Raw genomic sequence first — 12045 nt, 5'->3', positions numbered from 1 at the left:
TGCTACTAATCTAGGAAAAGCACAAGGCCCTGTGCCCCTGAGAGCAGAGAGGATTGGCATGCACACCTGAGTGCCTGGTTTGTTTGTTTCTTTCCCTGTGCCTGACGGACAGAAGCATCACACCACCGAGTCCTACAGACCCAGGCAACCGTCCTGCAATCATAAAGCGACAGTAGCAATGATGGCAGAAGACAGGAGAGAAGAATCTAGGTTCCTTTCAAGACTGCAAAGCTGCTGACACAGGAATACTGCCGTGTTTACTTGGCAGCTGAAAGCATCCCGGCCAGATACCCTCTAATTCAGGGCACCCCCCTTTCCCACAAGGATACATCTTCAGAGATGTCCACTTGCCTAAACATACTCCTTCAGATGTCCAGAATTTACATGCCTACCTCATCAGTCTTAAAAACCTGAGTCAGTGAATTAGAAAACAAATCATTTAAAAGGCAAGCAACCCAGAAGAGGAGCATACCCTATAGTTAATTAACCAAGCAGACAGCTCTGCAACAGCGAGCCCAGCTGCACGGGGCTGTGGCCAGGGGTGCAGAGCTGCAAGTGCACGGGGGATCTCAGAGACCTCGGCTCCCTACCTAATGAGGTACAGCAAGACGGGTGTTATGAGAAACAGGTCAGGAGGACTCCAGGTGTGTGAAGCAGGGAAGGAAGGTCCCAGGAAGGGGACTGGAAGGGGCAAACACTTCCTCCACCAGTGTCCTCACCCCTCCTTCAAGAGATCAGAGGACACTTATGTCTTCTTGACTCTACCCCAGAAAACAGATATCTCATTCTTATTAGGAGAGGGCATGAGCCTCTTTGACTGAGCCCCACACGTATGACTTAGCTTCCTACTTCTGAGGCCTTCACTGGGGACCCTCACTGAACAGCCCCATAGTAAAAGACTGAATGCAGGTCAGGGGTTTTGGACAAACACCATCAGCCCAGTTGTGCAGATAAATGGGCAGATAAATGGAGGCCTCTGGACATTCAGCCAAGAGCTTATGAAGTTCTAAGAACAAATCTTACAATCCTTGGATGGAAATACAGTGGTTTAATAGAAACAGCACCAGAGGTGGACAGACCTGGCTCTGACCCCACCTGGCTTCTGTCAACACCATCAGGCAGGTGTCTGGCCATGCCCTGCCTTAGCTTCCTTTCAAGATCTAAGCTCATCACCTGACAAGACCTCTCTTTCAGAGGATGCTGGGGACAGGCAGCCTAGGTCTGTCATGAATGTGCTCAGGAAGGCCTGGGTTTCTTTTCCTTGGGGTTAACAGTTCATACTTAAAGCTGCCAAGAACCCTTCTCTGGTAACATAAGACCAATCTAGTATGAAAAACCACAGACAAAGGCTATGAACAGGTAATTCAGAGAAACAAAAATGTTTAACATATAAAGGAATTCAATGATTTTGGCCATTTGGGAGATACAGTAAAAAACAAAACAAAACAAAACAATAAGGTCATTTGGGCCATTAGACTGGCAGAATTAAGATGTCAATGTTGCAGAGTTTAGGGAAAACAGATAACGGAAGGGCTCTGAGTTAGCAAGGCTTCTATGGAGAGTAACTTGGCAAAACCATTGCTTCGAAATTACTCCTTGTCCTACTGGTCTACCAGGAGCTTACAGACAGAGAGGTGGGTGCTAAAAGAACCTGATCCACAGTTAACAGGCTACTTTTACATACAGCAGAAAATTGGAAAGGACCTACCTGCCCTCCAATACAAGACAGTACAATGAGTTACAGCACACCCCTACTTTGGAATATGAAGCCCTACTCTCAAAAAGGACAAGCTCATCACATCAGTACACAAACAACACTCCACGACACAGCATGAAACTGAAAAAGCAAATCCGAGGAAATGGTACTCTTAGCAATCAGAGGTAATGGGACTACTCTTAGGCTTATTCGAGCTGCAGTTTAAACTTACCACACTTTAACTTGTTTTGAGTCACCAAGAATGGAGCTCAGATTGTCAGGCTCTGAAGCAGGTGACTCTACCTACTGAGCCATCAGGCCAGCTCTAACAAGAGCACTGGTCCACTGAAAAGGTCTCAAGGCAATGACCCAAAGACTGACCATGTAACTTACAGAACTCAGTGGCAGAGGGCCTCCCCGGCATACCTGAAATCGAGGTTGACTTCCCGCACTACAAATATAAGCATGAAATATAAACATAAATAAATGCGATGACATCACCTTCACTAGCACAACTACAGCTGGCATCCTGGAGTCTATAGCCACTCTCCATGAAAGGAATAGAGTTCTGGAAACAGCTGATTCTGAGGCTGGGGCAAGGAAAATGCAAATGGCGTCTCAGAGATTTTGTGCCAGGATGAAAAAGAAGTCCTTAGAGTATGATGGGAACACGTTCCAAAGGCCAACTCCAGGACCTCTGAGTAACAAAGAAATAATGACAGCAACAGATTAAAGTCTAATAAATGAGGCAACATTTCATGGCCATGGATGTAACTCAAAGTTACAAGTGCGTATTGGCCAAAAGAAAAGGTATCCTTTTTAATACAGGTAGAAGGATACAAGAATTAGAAAATCTTTGTCAACTCTAGCATAATCCACATAGAAGGCACCAATAGGCTCTAGCTGAGGCTGGATATAAGGAGTGACACTGCCCTGCATCCCTGAGAGATACATATTAATCACCAAGGGGAAAGTGAAACATCTCAGTGACGCCCACATCATCCTCATCAAGGTATCAAAGCTAACAAGCCTAGCTTCATGTTTAATGAGGTCGTAGGCAGTATCTTCCAGTTGACAAGGCTGCAACTCTGCTGCTCCTGCAACAAGCACCAACCTGAACCCAAGTATCAGGGAACCCAAACTGAGAGGCATTATCTAAAACAATAGTCTTCAAACATGTCAGCGTCAAACATGGCAATTAAACACAAAGGAACGCTAAAAGAGACTGTGCCCATAAAGCACCCAAACAATAAACAAGGTGGGGGGTTTCTTTTAGATAAAGAACGTCATTGGAGCAATCTCTAACATCTAAATAAGACCTGTGCATTAAATAACTGCACCGTGTCATGTTCATTTCCTGGGTTTTAAGTACTGTATGTATAGAATGTTTTGGGTTTCTCTTTTCTTAATTAAATTATTTTATTTACATTCCAAATGTTGCTCCCGCTTCCTGGTCACCCCTCCCTGAGTCCTTCACCCCATTCCCCTTCCCCTTTGCTTCTGAGGTGCTCCCTCACCCACCCACTCACCCATCCCCAGAATGTTTAATTTTTAAGAATTCCACCTCACAAGCCCATGTTCCATGCCCCCACTGACTAGAAAGAGCAAGGAAGCTACTTTTGCAGAGATATCAATGACTGCAGACGCATAGTTGAAAAAAAAAAAAAAAACAGGACAGAGGCTTCTGTGACAACCTCTACTCCACCCCCACCCCACTCCTCAAAAGCAGCAGCCTAAACAGGAAGCCATCAGAAGTCTTAAAAAGTGTGATAAAGATGTTGAAGTTAGCTTTTCACCATTGATGGTTTCTGGCCTGGGTGCGGGAAGGGTCACACTGTTTAAGGGGCAGGCCACTAGGAGTTTGACCATGCTCCATTGAGTATAGAGACAACACAAATCGGACTTGGGTTTGTTGTTGTTTAAAATTTTTTTATTTTTATTTTTTATTTTCTTGGGGGAGGAGGTCACAAGGGTAGGGGCAGACATGGGGAAATAGCATAATCAGGATGCATGATGTGACATTCCCAAAGAACCAAGGAGAAAATATTGAAAAATAATAAATTTAAATAAAATTTAAAAGGAAGAAAATTTATCTAGAAATATTTAGAGGTACAGGGTACTCAGCATCAAGTTATGATTAAGTTATTAAAAAAATAGCAGGGAAGTTGTGGTATACATCTTTAATCCCAGAACTTGGGAGGCAGAGACAGGCGGAGCTCTGAGTTCAAGGCCATTCTGGTTACAGAGTGAGTTCCAGGACAGCCAGGGCTCCACAGAGAAACCCTGTCTCGAAGCCTCATCCCACCCCTACCCCCCATGAGAGCATGACCACTAGAGAAAGGTCACAGAGGCACAGCGAGATGCTAACATTTGGAGAATATGGACCCAGGGCACCAAAAGTAGTTCCTATCAGTTAAGAGAGCGGGGATCAGTCCAGGGGTTTCTGGGGACTGGTTTGTGAGAGCCTTTTCCTTTTTAAGCACAGAGAGACAAGCATAGTGAAGCAGACCTGCAAGGAGTGAATAGTGTCTCCCTAACACATGCTCTGCTCAGAGCCTCTGCCCCAGGACCAGTCTCTTGCTCATCAATCAAGTTCTGCAAAAGAAGCAGGAGATAATCCAGCTTTCTCCACTGTTTACAGAGTCAGCCTCCTGACACCATCAAGTAGTTGATGATGCTGAGAACTTCTCTGGAAATGGAGGCTAAGGAGGAGTTTTTCACTAAAAAGCCAAACTAAGAAAAAAATAGCCTCGATGGAAAGTTTCCCCTCCACTCTGAGGTCTCTCTGAGACGCTAAACCATAGGGTGGTGATGGAAGTTACTGGTCCCCAGCGCTCCCTAGTCCCTTCCTTTGGTGCATTCAGGGGCTGGCTGAGAATTCTCCTGGGTAGGCAGCTGGAAAGAGTGAATAATTCTTTACCACACACTTTCTACTTCTCCAGGGTCAGGTCATTGATACAAAGCTTCTGTGTCATTTCCTTAAGGTGATTTTAGCCAACCAATATTGATTTTAACAGCAATACTACAAAGTATCCAGTTTCCAAAACAATGGAATAAACTATTACAATGTATCTCCTAAACCGAGTCTGCCTGGGGGCCTAAGCAGATTCTGAAAGGAACAGTAGCTAGACCAAGTCAAGTAGCTAAGGAAGGATGACAAATGTTCTCACTGTAGGAACACAGTCCTCTGGTTTCTCTGTATTTACCCAACATCCACTCCGGTAAGCCCAGTCTTTAAAGACGACCATCCTAGTGACTTTGACTCTTCTACATCATGTTGACAAGACACAGGGAACACACCTCCAGGCAACGGTGTTCACATGTAGTGCCACCCAGGAAACAGCATTTCAATCTCCTGATACCACCACAGGTACAGACCAATACACAGACCTCCTCGAATGAAAGAACTGAATTTTCGAAGAGAAACCTTTTGTCAAAGCAGTCCTCAAACAAGGGCCCTAGTCCAGATCCAAAGAAAAATTCCGTCTTCACCCAACAACCAGGCTAAGTAGGACAACCTATAGCTGTTCACTGCCTGACACTGGCAATTAGATTTCAAAACAAACGCAGCTAATGAGGTTCTGTTTACACCTCTTACTGATGAGGGTCTTGAGAACCTGAGTTAGCAAGTGACAAAACCTTCAGGATTCACACCCAGATCAACCAGCTGTGTGATGTCCCAGCCCTGTGATGTCCCCATTGTCCACACAACCCACCCGGGGAACAGGAGTGAACGAAGCAGAATATTACTGCAACACCCCAACTTCCGTACCACCCCACCCCCATCCCCTTGGCCCAGAGGCCCTAACTGGCAGGTGACAAATCACATTCTACTCTTAGGCAATCTCTCAACATCAAACACATTAAGAGGCAAAGATTTACAACGGCCAATACTTACTTCCTTCTTACCCAGAGAGACATTTTCATGAGCTGTCAAATCCAGGCAGGAGGAACCCACCATTATGTAATGTCAGAGGGCAGGAGAGAAGGGGCAAGAGAAACCAAGGCCCATCAACACTCCTTCCCTTCGCCCACAAAGATATATATTTGTGTCTGACATTTTGAGTGTTTCCGTGGCCTACACATTCATGACTGGCTTTGCAAAAGACGACCACGGATCCCTGCAAACCTCTCAGGCCTCAATTAGCTTATTAGGAAAGCCAGAAGAATATAAAATACATAAAGCAAAGGTGAGGGAGATCCTGTCCTGGCCGATGCGCGAACAGAAAATGCTCAAAGAGTTGCGAGGACGTAGAGTCCGTGTCTCCCACCAACATGTATGTTTATTTTTACCCGGTGTGTTGACACCCGAGATACCGCGAGGCCTTCAGCGTCGGATGCCTATGGGATACAGCAGAGATGCAGCCGGCGGGCGCGTTGTATAGCATCGCACGGCTCCCCGAGAAGCCCGCGGCAAGGGGACCGCAAGTCTAGGATCGCGCTCCAAAGACGCGGCCAGCGAACCGCTAGGCTGTACCACTGCCATGACAACCGCGGGCGCCACCGGGCCGGGTTCCCAGTGTCTCCAGCTCCCAGCCGCCCAGCCCACTCCGCTAAGCCCGGCACACCGGACCTGGCACGGCCCAGCTCGGCCCACCTACCTGGCGCGCCCCGGCCCGGACACTTGCTCAGCCTTGGCCTCTGTCCTCCAGGCCGCACACCCCGGCCTCGGCCCCGCTGGTTGCTGTCCGGTCCTGAAGACCGGCCGGGATTTGTTTCCTGGCCGCCTCACTCCGGCCGGTGGCGTCCACCCCAGACCCGAACCCGCCGTCCCCGCGCAGCCCGAATCCTGCCACCGCCTTCTCTCAGAACACAGCGCACAACCCCGCCCCGGTTCCGCCCCCTCACCGCGCATGCGCGCCCCACTCCCCGACCGCCGCCCTGCCCCCTCCCTCCCTGGCTCCGCCCCTAGGAAGCCGCACCTCCCAAAAGGTCACACCCTCTTATGTGACGTCACCCAGGAGTGGGAGTTTTTCCACCTTCACATGCCCTGAGGCTTCTGCCCAGAGAACAAGCGATTCTAGAAAAACGCTGGAGGTCGGAAGTGCAGGTGTAGCTGATCCATCACTCAGTGGGCGTGGCCACCAACAAACTGTAGTCTTTTGAACTTCCTTCCAGACCTAGTCTACCCAAAAGATAACGGACCTTAACACTTCCTCCTCAAAATTCTATTTTTCTATAGGGAAGAAGACCAATCAGGACTTTCGGAGATACATTTTTTTTTATTTTATTACTTATTTATTTCCACTGAGACAGGGGCTCCCTGCCTCTGATCGTTTTTAACTTTATTGTAACGTTAACATTTCTACCTGATGAGGGGAAACTTAAATGGACAAACAAAAACATTTTTCAGGTTTTTTTACACCTCATTTGTCTGGTTTTTTTTTTGCTTGTTCTGTTTCGTTTTGGGTTGTTTTTTTTTTTTTTTGAACAGGGTAATCCAGGTTGGTCACCCACTCACTAGCTGCCCTTCGTGTTATTCATGTTCCTGCCACTGCCTCCTAAAGGCTGAGAGTACAGGTATGCACCACCACACCCACTTTTATCTTCTAAAGAGTAACTTATTACCAAATGCTTATCTTTTATTAATCAGATGAAGGGGAGAAAATATTGATTGAACCTTAACCCTAAGGCCAAAAGCCAAAAAACTCAAACATGCTTAGAAAAATTAAAAATATTGTCCTTATTTCATCTTCTAAAATTCAAGTGACTGATATACCTGATTTTCTTACGGTAAAATTAATAGAAATCCCCCTTTCAATCTCAAAAGCATTCTCCTATGAGATAATAAATTTTATGGTCAGAGTCTTAATTTGCTTTCTCTCTTCCTGGGTTAAACCACTGGCCAAAAACGACTTGGAGAGGAAAAGGCTTATTTGGCTTACAGGCTACAAGTCCATGATCAGGCAGGAACTCAAGACAAAAACCTAGAGGCAGGAATGGAAGCAAAAGCCAGGAGCGAAAGTTACTTGTTGGTGTGCTCTCCATGGCCTGCTTAGCCTGCTATTTAGATAACTCAGGACCACCTGCCTGGGGTGGCACCACCCACATTAGGTCTTGCCCTTCCACATCAACCATTAAGAAAATGCCCCACAGGGTGCCTACATTGCAATTTGATCCAGGTATTTTCTCAACTGAGGTTCCCTCTTTTCAGATGATTCTAGCTTGTGTCCACCTAACAACAACAACAACAAAAAGCTAGCTTGCACAGCTGTGTTATTTATATTCAAGCTAAAGAGGGTTTTCAAATCAATAGCATCCTTCTTTAAATTTATGAGTTTAAAAATAAACATTAATCTCATTTCAACTCATTCAAGACAATTACGAATCTGACCAGAGTTCCAATATTTGTCCCTTGACTCTTGCACATTTGGAGTAATATGAAAAGACCAGTCATGTTTTTTACTATGCTGATGGACACCCCCATTCCACCACAGAATGAAGATTAGCAAGGAAAGGCGGAGCCGAGTTTGTGAACAAATACGGCAATGAGCATTGACTACACATGACAATATACCAGACTTAGCCTTGACACAGTGTACCAGTCTTTCAACATTCTTGACATTTGGACCCCAAACGTTGGCCATGTAAACATCTTAGTGGGAATGGAAATATTCCTAGGAGATGAGAGTGGCCCTCCTTTGAACTGTCAAACTACTGAGATGATGCACTCCAAGAAATCACAATTGTCTTGCAAATAAATCTCTCATGCTGGAATAAAGAAAAGGTTGAGAAATCTGGTGTTGACCAGAAGTGGAACTGTCTCCCAGAAAGAGACCTCACACATTTCTTGAGACTTGTCAGACCACTCTGCTGCAGACTAGACAATGAAGAAGAAGAGGATGAGTGACTTGACTGGGTCTGCTCAGCTATGCAGAACTGCTGCTATCCTTAACTGGAATCCTCATGTTAGGACCTGGGAAAGATGAACTGGACGCCTGAAGCATGCTATATATAGGATATCATTGGATCTTCTTGTCCTTTTCCCCGGTAACGTCACACTGGAGAAATGGTTTTTCACTATTGTTTGTTGAATTGGCCTATTAACATGTGGCTGAGTCTAGCCTACCAGGGTTCCCTGAGCACAGGCTCTGATCCTAATAACTCTCGAAACAGCTTCATTCTTTTCTCCAACATATACAAGGGTGCCAGGTAGGCTTAGCAGGTAATGACTAATGGAACTTACCATCAAGCCTGAGGACTTGAGTTCAACTCCCATGTGCTGGACAGAGAGAACCAATTTCTGCAAATTGTCTTAAGTTCCACCACCTACTCATGAATGCTTTGTGGCACACACGTGTGCACACACACACTCACACGGGTGCATGCATACCTGCAGTACATATGCACAATTAAAAAGAAAACACTACAAATATAAATTCCCAAGGCCCACTTCAGACCCTGAAAATGAGGCAAGCTGTTTGTAACAAGCCCTATGTTGGATAATGAGGAGCATATATATCAATTCAAACCATCTATGTACAATACAAGAATTAAGGGCCAGGCAGCATTAGCATTAGGACTAGAACCATCCTAAATGGGACTTTCTCTTTAGATCATTAAATGTGATGTTCATATGGACGAGTAGTTTTGTCAGAAAATATATGCAGACTCAAGCACTGTGGGTTCTGAAGCACTGAAGAACTGTAAAAAGAAGCACCCATGTTCACCGAAGGGACCAAAGGGATCTATTCCCCATCAATTGGAGTTGTCTGATAACATCCTGGTAGGGCTTGTCTCTAACATGTCTAAGAACTTTATCTTAGAAGATGGAGCTATTTACCTGATCTAAAAACAAACAAACAAACAAACAAACAACCCAGCCACAGATGTTTAACATTGCAGCTGCCTGAGCTGGTTGGAGCTAAACAGAGGCTTACTTAAAAACGTAAGGGGGCGGGGCAAGTTGGAGCGGTGGGAAGGGACAGTGAGGAAACTGGGGGGGGGGGGGGTGTCTGGAGGGTTGATCAAAACACATATGCATGGGTAAAACTCTAAAAAAAAAAATACTTGTTTAAAAAACTTTAAAGGAGGGTGCTGGAGAGATGGCTCAGCAGTTAGGAACACCAGCTGCTCTTCCAGAGCACCAGGGACCTATTCCAAGAACACACATGGCAGCTCACAACCATTTGTAACTCACACTACAAGGGAGCCAATGACCTCTTCTGGCCTCCACAGTCACCAGAAATCCATGTGGCATAGAAATATACATGCAGGCAAAATATCCATGCACATTAAAAAAATTAATGGTAATAATAAAAATACATGAGAAATGAGATGTCCATTAGCAGAAGAGAATGGAAGGATCAGAAATAGTTCTGAAATTCTGAATGGATTTTCCTATTCACATAACAGAGCTCATGCCCAGGCAAGAGTTAAAATAGTTCCCAGTTTTCCACCTCCAGCCAATCTTAAGCCTTAGAGCAAGCAGGGTGTAAGCTTAAGGAAGTTGTCGATGTCCTTGTGGTTTGGATGTGACATGGCTCCAGCACTGACACAGACTCACTCTTGTTCTGCTTGCTTGTCATCGTTCTTATTCTTATTACAAGAGGATATTGCTATGTAGCTGTCATGCATGTGCTTTGTCAGAAAGGGACGGCTGCAGAAAGGGACGGCTGTGCTTATGTCTGTCTACAATGTCAGAACGCATTGTAAAACAAATTCACAGGGTGTAGTGTTTTTGTGGACAGCAATTTGCCATATGGTCCTGTTTTCCTTCCTAGCCCTAGCAGAGGCAAACACTTGTTCATATACTCTAGTCTTCATGACTGGTATTAACTCTCTGATCACATATTCTCCAGCAATAGATGTATCTGATGTACATATATAAGTGTGGAATGGCTACAAAGGGTTAAAAGGTGAGAGAAATCAAACCTGAGTGGACAGGAACTCAAAGGCCAGGGGAAGGGCTTTTCCTGGTTTGCTTTCTGTTGCTGTGATAAACACCACAATGAAAAGGAACTTGGTTTATTTGGCTTACGTGGTCAAATCCTGATTCTTCACTGACAGGCTGCACAGCAGGAACTCTAGGCAGGAACCTGGAGGAAGAAGTGGAAGCAGAGGGTACAGAGAGACACTGCTTACTGTCTTGCTCAATTCACTACCTGCGCAGGGGTGGTACAGCCAACCAAAGGTCCAGACCCTCCCACATCAATCATTAGTTAAAAGAAAAATGTCTTATAGATGTATTTATAGCCTAATCTGATGGAGGCATTTCCTCAGTTTGGTTCCCTCTTCTTGGGTGATTGTAATTATGTTGACAGAATGATAAGCAACACAGGTTGTTAATCAGGATTCTCTAACTGAATTTATAAAATGAAAACACACACACACACACATATGTATATATATAATGACTTGCAAGCTGTGGTCCAGTTAACCCAACAATGGCTACCTATGAACAGAAGGTCCAAGAATCCAGTAGTTCACAGGACTAGATGTCTCAGCTGGTCTTCAGTATTTTCCAGAATCACAAATAAGTAGGCTCTCTCTTAGTCAGCTTTTGTAATCCTGCACAAAACATCATGACCAAGAAGCAAGTTGGAGAAGAAAGGGTTTATTCAACTTATACTTCCACATTGTTGTTCATCACCAAAGAAAGTCAGGACAGGAACTCACACAGGGCAGGAAGCAGGAGCTGATACAAAGGCCATGGATGGGTGCTGCTTACTGACTTTCTTCCCCTGGCTTGCTCAACTTGCTTTCTTATAGAACCCAAAACTACCAACCAGGAATGGTACCACTCACAGTGGGCTGCGCCCTCCCCCATTGATCACTATTCAAGAAAATGCCTTATAGCTGGATCTCATGGAGGCATTTCCTCAAGAGACGATTCTTTCTTTATAATAACTCCAGCTTGTGTCAAGTTGACACACAAAACCAGCCAGTACAACTGACCCCTTGTCAACTTGACACACAAACACATCACTATTAAGCCTCAATCCTTACTTTCTTATTGATCTCCAAGACCTAAATAACTTTAAAAGTTCCACAGTCTTTACATATTAAAATTTTAATCCCTTTAAAATATCCAATATCTTTTAAAATTCAGAGTCTTTTTACAATTTAAAGTCTCTTAACTGTGGGCTCCACTAAAATACTTTCTTCCTTCAAGAGGGAAAAATATCAGGGCACAGTCACAATCAAAAGCAAAATCAAACTCAAAAATCAAACTGTCCAATGTCTGTGATTCACTCATGAACTTCTGGGCTCCTCCAAGGGCTTGGGTCACTTTTCAGCTCTGCCCTTTGTAGCACACATCTTGTCTTCTAGGCTCCAGCTGCCTATACTCCACTGCTGCTGCGGTTCTTGGTGGTTATCTCACAGTACTGGCATCTCCAAAACACTGC

General features: G+C 45.0%; 1 protein-coding gene across 17 annotated transcripts in view; it reads right to left on the bottom strand.

The window, feature by feature from the left end:
• Inpp4a (inositol polyphosphate-4-phosphatase, type I) overlaps nucleotides 1–6589 on the bottom strand; it is a 110914-nt gene extending 104325 nt beyond the window's left edge. For 6 of the 17 annotated variants that reach the window (XM_006496011.2, XM_030254642.1, XM_006496006.2 and 3 more), the window contains exon 1: nucleotides 6298–6517. The gene's annotated coding sequence lies outside the window, so the exon portion shown is untranslated. Of the gene's footprint in view, nucleotides 1–6297 lie in introns of all 17 variants that reach the window. The other 11 variants (XM_006496019.2, XM_006496008.2, XM_006496015.2 and 8 more) reach the window with 5 other exon arrangements.
• Nucleotides 6590–12045: the final 5456 nt, after the last annotated feature.

The sequence above is a fragment of the Mus musculus genome, chromosome 1 (assembly GCF_000001635.26).
Source record: "Mus musculus strain C57BL/6J chromosome 1, GRCm38.p6 C57BL/6J".
Taxonomy (NCBI): Eukaryota; Metazoa; Chordata; class Mammalia; order Rodentia; family Muridae; genus Mus; species Mus musculus.
Note: the sequence above shows the minus strand (reverse complement) of the source record. Positions and strands in the feature narration are given on the sequence as shown.